This window comes from Nelumbo lutea, chromosome 8 (genome assembly GCF_056320005.1).
Source record: "Nelumbo lutea isolate HS-2025 chromosome 8, American lotus-T2T, whole genome shotgun sequence".
Classification (NCBI taxonomy): domain Eukaryota; kingdom Viridiplantae; phylum Streptophyta; class Magnoliopsida; order Proteales; family Nelumbonaceae; genus Nelumbo; species Nelumbo lutea.
In genome coordinates this window covers 55,717,162-55,724,725 of record NC_142691.1, presented here as the reverse complement: position 1 = coordinate 55,724,725, position 7,564 = coordinate 55,717,162, and the positions used below count along the sequence as shown (strand labels likewise).

The 7,564-nt window shown below is 37.7% G+C and overlaps 1 long non-coding RNA gene across 1 annotated transcript; it reads left to right on the top strand.

The window, feature by feature from the left end:
* Positions 1-810: 810 nt before the first annotated feature.
* On the top strand, positions 811-2,596 carry LOC148844294 (uncharacterized). Its single transcript, XR_016103770.1, has 3 exons — positions 811-1,117; positions 1,818-1,889; positions 2,237-2,596. It is a non-coding gene; the product is annotated as an uncharacterized LOC148844294 (long non-coding RNA).
* Positions 2,597-7,564: the final 4,968 nt, after the last annotated feature.

Here is a 7,564-nt window from a genome sequence, read left to right as displayed (position 1 = left end):
TTAAAGTTATTTAATTATTAATTTTGTAAAATATTAAATTATTATTAATTTCAATATTATGTTCTAAATATTTTTCTAATTTTCATATTTTTTTAAATTTATTACCTAACTTCTTTATTTTAACTAACTTAGAATCTAGTTATGTTCTAATTATTATTAATTTCAATATTCCGTTATAATTATAATTTATACTATTAATACATAATTTCATTGTTAATTTTGCAATATATTAAATTATTATTAATTTCAATATTATGTTCTAATTATTTTTCAACTTTTATGAAAAATTATTTTTCATTGTTAATTTTGTAATATATTAAATTATTATTGGGAAAGTGCATCTCATTGGGCAGTTTAGAAAATGACATGGAATAAAAATAATAAAAAAATTCAAAAAAAGGAGAAAATTTCTTGAAGCTATAGGTATCTTACGGAACAGATAAGATGGCTCTGTTGTCGAAATGAAAGGGAGTCATCTCATACAAGTTTGGAAGAAGGAAATACAAGTAAGACAATTTATATTACGTAGAAGTACAGAAACACCCAATGCAGAATTCTGAATTCCAGCCCCCCCACCTACTACTAGCCCTCTCCCCCTATAAACCACATCCTGCCCGTGAATTTGGCATCAATTCACCGTCAGGATGCATTCCCCCTGTACTATGGGGCTATAAAATTCTTATCTGTGCTGATTGGTCATTCTCCCTTTAAATTATCATTTCCTCTTGATCATTTTGTTATATATATTTATTACAGCTAATTGCCCTTTCCTTCATTCTATTTTACTCTTTTAAATTTTTTGTTTTGCAGCCCATGAGAATGTGGAAAATCATTGATCTTAGTGATTCTGTCTATCTAACAAAGACCCCTGACTTCTCAAAGACTCTTAATCTCGAGACGTTAATTCTTAATGGTTTCTCAGATTTGATTGGAGTTTGTGAATCCATTGGATGCCTCAAGAAACTTGTTCATTTGCCAAACTTGTTCGACGGTGTTTTAATCTTGGATATCTTCCAAACAGCATTGGTGAATTGAAGTATTTACAAATGCTCGATTTACTTTCAACTGCAATGAAACATCTACCATCTTCAATAGGACTCTTGAAGTCTTTAAGTAGGTATGGCTCCAATAAAACAGCTACTGTCTTCAATTGGACTCCTGAAATCTCTTGAATATTTCTTTCTTGAGGAGTGTGCATAATTTGAGAAATTACCAGAGGAATTGGGAGACATGGAGTCTTAACGGAGCTTTACTTAAGAGATAGTTGAACAATAAATACAATATGCTTTACCTTTTGTCAAAATATAAAAAAATTCCAAAATAAAAAACCGAGGCATATATAGAAATTCTGCTTGAAAGTAAAAGAAATTTTGGAAGCAAATGCCATGGTTCTTCAAATGACTGTTCAATAATGAACAATAGCTGTTTCAAATTTGTTCGATCGAATACCATCTGATGGATTTTCAAAGTTTGTTTCAATCTCCCTCTCTATTGTTCTATTCTTTTGTTATTATTTGTCATATTGGATTCTGGTTCAGATTTTTAGAATTCTGATACTCTTGAATCAGAGTAGGGCGTACTTTGTCTCTCACTTCCGAACAACTTGATAATCTATCACTTACCTCAATTGGTTTTTTTTCAAAGCATTCAATGGTGTAAGGAAATCTTCTCTCTCTCTCTAATTTCTTTTGTTTCTTTGGTGATGAGAATACAAACAGCAGGTGTGTTTAAGTATTATGTTTCCATTATTTTCTTTCACTTTATACAGTGGAAAATCTTGGATGATCCAATTACTATGACATATTTATCTTTGGCAGAAAAAAATGGAAGAATGCAGAGTACCAGCATTATTGTCCCTTCTCAAAGCAGAAGAGTACAACAAAAACAAGGTGATTTAGAGAATGGAGCCTCTAATTTTGAGCAGATTGGAATGGAGAATGGGTTCTATCACTCCATTTGCTTATTTCCATTACTATGTCACCAGATTTTGTGATGAATATCGAGGAGTGGATAGTATCCAGAGCTGTGGAGTTCATCCTGGCTATAAAAAAATTAAGAATAAGAAATCTTTATAGCTATAAAGAAAAACATTTACATAAAATTCAGTAGATACTTGACATGGACTGAAAGTTATTTGTCCATTTGTTTATTTCTTCCTTTACTTGTTTTGTTTCTATAGAGATTAATCCATTGGATCATCACTCATTTGCAATTGCATCTGCTGCAATCTTGACAGCATTTGGTCGGGGATTAACAAGGAAAACAGTGGAGCTGAGGATGTGATGGAGGACCATCTCATCATCTAGGCGACAACTCATAAGATAGGAAGCACATGGAGGATAAGGATAATCCCAAGATTCAAGATAATTCAGGATTCAAGATAATTCCAAGAAGACAGGATAACCCATGCATGGATAGACCCAGGGAGATCGGATGGTGGAGATCAAGGCAACATCAAAGAAGACTTCGATCCTAGCTAGAAGATTAGATGTATAGATCAATTACAACTGTTCTTTCCTAGTTACTCTACAATTTTCCAGATGTATTATAAATACTGCTATTTCCCAGTTAATGGACACATTCAAGTTTTTGCCAACTTTTTTCTCTCCTCTAGAGATTCACGTCTAGCTTTGCTACGAAGCTTGTGTTCGCCCGGTGCTTGCATAACCAGCCCGGTTTAGTGCTTCCACGCCGCGTCAGGTGGTATAAGAGCAGGGAGTTCGTCTAGTCAAATGGCCAACCAAGACGGTAGCAGTTGCAACCCACCCCGTGATGGAGATCAGGGGTTACAAGCTGTTTGGATAGCAATCGAAGAGCAGTGCACAGCCACACGTAACATCGAGCAGCAATTGACAGAGATCACTGGACAACTGCGAACTTTGTTGCGGGAGGATGTTCCAAGGAACTGGGAGAACCCGTACCCAATCGAAGGAGACGACCATGGTAGACCACTTGTCAATCCCGTACCCTGACATCCTGTTCTTGACGATGACAGTGATGATGAGCTAGAATTTGGTGTTGCTCCAGTTATTCCCGGTGATGACAGAAATGACCGAAATTGGCACAACCCCGGTAATTTCAATCCCCGTCGGAATAATGATGAATTCAAACTTAAGATAGATATTCCTACTTTTAGTGGGGATCTAGATATAGAAGGCCTTCTAGATTGGATCACAGAGGTCGACCGTTTCTTCGAGTACATGGAAATCCCGAAAGAACGAAGGGTGAAACTAGTAGCTTTTCGATTAAAGGGAGGTGCATCTATTTGGTGGGAACGGATGAGAGATACCCGGATCAGAGAAGGAAGAGGTCCTGTTCGAACCTGGAGGCGCATGAAACAGCTAATAAGAGGTAGATTTTTACCCATTGATTATGAGCAATATATATTTGAATCATATCGACGATGTGCGCAAGGTTCAAGAAGTGTCAATGAATATATATCTGAATTTCTAAGATTGGTTGAAAGAAATCAGCTTTCTGAAAGTGATAACCAGTAAGCAGGCCATTATCCGAGCGGTTTGAGACCGGCTATCAGAGATAAAATTGTCATCCAGATGGTTCTTAGTGTGCAGGAAGCAAGGAACCTAGCTTTAAAAGCTGAATTAGTGTTCCAAGAGAAGACCCATGGTGATAATTACTGCTGGTACAGTGGAAGCGACAACAGACCAACAACTGTCGACAAGAACAAATCAGCCCCAAGAGTTCAATCTTCTCACCCGGCGAGTACAGCTAACACCGGTAAGGCCATCCCGGGAGGAAATACTCGAGGTAACCCTTCCAACCCTCCTAAACCTAGTAATCCCTATGCAAAACCTGCTCCTTTTAAATGCTTTAAGTGCAATGAAGTTGGACATAGGTCCAGTGACTGCCCCAGAAGGAAGGCAATTAACATGGTAGAGAGGGAGGAGGAAGAAGATGTTGAAGAGGAAGTATATTGTGGACCTGATGGGGAGGACGAAGAAGGCCCATATGAACATGAAGAATATACATGTGTTGTAAGAAAATTAATGCTGTCTCAAAGAAGCAAAGATACCACTCAACGACACTGACTGTTTCACACTAGATGTACTATACAGGGTAAATTATTTGATTTAATTGTTGATAGTGGCAGTCAGGAAAATAATATTTGCAGGGATGTCATATAGAAATTGCAACTGCTTCCTAAAAAACATCCAAACCCATACACAATTGGGTGGATCAAGGAAGTCGGCGGCGTATGGGTGGAGGAATGCTGCAAGGTCCCATTCCCCATTGGTAAGTACTCTGATGAGGTATATTGTGATATTGTAGACATGGATGCTTGCCATATTTTGTTAGGAAGGCCTTGGCAATTTGATACAGATGCAAAACACATGGGTAGGAAGAATATCTACCAACTTGAAAAATAGGGTGTATGTTACACCCTATTACCCATGGCTGAAAAGAATTCCCCAAAGGCTCCAAAAACAGATGAGAAAAATTTCCTTACTATTACACATCACCATGCTGAATTTGTAAAAGAATGTAAGGATACCCGTGAGGTACACTTGTTGGTAGTAAAGGGAGAAAGTATGAATGAGACACTGGAGGAAAATAAAATTCCAGTGGAAGTGCAGGGACTACTTGATGAGTTCCATGATGTAGTTCCAGATGAGTTACCGAATGAATTCCCACCCATGCGAGATATACAACATCACATTGATTTTGTTCCTGGTGCTAGTCTCCCTAATCTCCCACATTACAGGATGAGTCCTAAAGAAAATGAAATTTTACGGGAAAATGTAGAAGAATTGTTGAAAAAGGGGCATATTCAAGTCAGTATGAGTCCTTGTGCAGTACCAGCATTGTTAACACCTAAAAAGGATGGAAGTTGGAGGATGTGTGTCGACAGTAGGGATATTAATAAAATCACTATTGGCTACAAATTCCCCATTCCTAGGCTGGACGACATGCTAGATCAGCTTGATGGAGCTGTAGTATTCTCAAAAATTGATCTCAGGAGTGGATACCATCAGATCAAAATCCGTCCTGGAGATGAATGGAAGACAACCTTCAAGACTAGATATGGACTGTTCGAATGGTTAGTCATGCCCTTTGGACTAACCAATGCACCCAACACCTTCATGAGGCTAATGAATTAGGTACTGCATCCCTTTATTGGTAAATTTGTTGTGGTATATTTTGATGACATTTTGATTTACAGCAAATCTATCATTGAGCACATTGGACATATCAAGGAAGTATTAAAAGCATTAAGGGAAAACAAATTATATGCTAATTTAAAGAAATGCACTTTCATGAGCGATAATTTGTTATTCCTAGGATTCATTGTAAGTAAGGATGGAATTAAGGTATATGAAGAAAAAGTGAAAGCCATTAGGGAGTGACCGACCCCATCAAACGTCACGGATGTAAGACACTTCCATGGGTTAGCAACTTTCTACAGGCGATTTATTAAACACTTTAGCAGTATTGTAGCTCCCATCATTGAATGTTTGAAAAAGGGAAAATTTCAATGGGGAGAGGAACAAGAATAGAGTTTTTCTCTCATGCACTACTCCTGTCCTTGCCTTACCAAGTTTTGATAAATTATTTGAAGTTGAATGTGATGCCAGTGGAGTTGGCATAGGGTATTGTCCCAAGAGAAGAAACCCATTGCCTTCTTTAGTGAAAAGTTATGTGAATCCCGGAGAAAGTAGTCCACTTATGACAAAGAATTCTATGCTGTAGTTAGAGCATTGAAAACATGAGAACATTATTTAATTGCAAAAGAATTTGTTCTTTACACCGACCACCAAGCCCTAAAGTATCTCAGTAAGCAAAAACAGTTAAGGAGTGATATACATGTAAGATGGTTTGCTTTCCTTGATAAATTCCCATACAAAATTATGTATAAGGCTAGACAGCAAAATACAGTGACTGATGCTCTTAATAGACGTGTAGCCCTCATCAAGACCCTTAGTATTGAGATTGTGGGTTTTGAGTGCTTAAAAGACCTATACGCCCAGGATGAAGACTTCCAACAAGTATGGGAAAAATGTATGAATCGACAGCCAGCAGATGATTTTTACATTCATGATGGGTTTCTTATGAAAGGGGAACAACTGTGCATCCCGTGCACCTCCCTTTGCAAAAAGATCATCAGGGATCTGCATGGGGGTGGATTAGTAGGACACCTTGGAAGAGACAAGACAATTGAAGCAGTCAAGGAACATTACTACTAGCCAAAATTAAGAAGGGATGTGACTACTATTGTGAGTAGATGCTATATCTATCAAACAACTAAGGGACAGACTGAGAATACTGGTCTCTACATGCCTCTACTTGTTCCTACTGCAATTTGGGAAGACTTGTCCATGGGTTTCGTGCTAGGCTTGCCAAAAACCCCAAGAAATATGGACTCCGTCTTCGTAGTGGTTGACAGGTTCTCTAAGATGGCTCACTTCCTCCCATGCAAGAAGACAACAGATGCATCAGCGACAACCAAGCTATTTTTCAAAGAAATTGTCCGTTTACATGGGGTACCTAAGACCATCACATCAGATCGAGATACGAGGTTCTTAAGTCACTTTTGGATGATCCTGTGGAGGCTATTTGACTCATCACTAAATTTCAGCAGCCCAACCCATCCGTAGACGGACGGACAGAAAGAAGTAGTGAATCGGACCCTTGGTAATTTGATTCGCAGCATCTATAGGGAAAGACCGAAGCAGTGGGATTTTGCCATAGCATAAGCCAAGTTTGCATACAATAATGCAATCCATAGCTCTATAGGTAGATCTCCATTTTCCATTGTCTATATGAAGGTCCCTAATCATGCACTGGTAGACATGGACAGAGTTTGTGTGGGCAAGAGATATGGACTCATAGAATGAAAAGCCTATATTACAATTTACAAAGGTTCAAAACCACGTCTCTTTTAAGGATTGATGCTGATTGAACAATACCGCTACCGAGTCATTAATGAACAAATGCAGACTTGCTTTATGAAGGAAACAAAACTAGAAACTTTCAAAGAAATTATGTACCTTTAGTGATACCCACCAGACAAGTTGCACGTGGCCAGGTAAAGACAAAGCAAGGTATAGATAAGACTCACCAGCCTTAAAATTAGACTCCGGATCTAATAGAATGCTCAATATTTCATTGATGGACTTCTATGTTGGCTGATTCTGATACAATGTCTTTTCTACTTGTGTAAGTATTAGGAAAGAATTATTTTAATTTGATTTAGGTCAGGGCTGGAAGCCTAGACGTGTTATTTTTTTGTACAGTAGAATGACCCTATACAACTAATTTTTTTTTTTGAAGAATAACACAAAGGAATTCATTAAATTAGCAAAGAAAAACATTACATCTCTTGGGTAACCCCATTATACAACTTAATCGAAAACAAAGACTACAACTTTAATTTTTGGAAATTACAACTGAGTCCGAAAACACTGCTCTCTATTAATCCCTTTGCTTTGCTAGATGATCAGCTATGCTGTTAGCCACCCATGGAACTACCATCCTTGACCAAGAAAGTTGTAGTTGTCATAATATAAATTTTAAACAAAAATATCTAGCAGAAACATGTTCACAT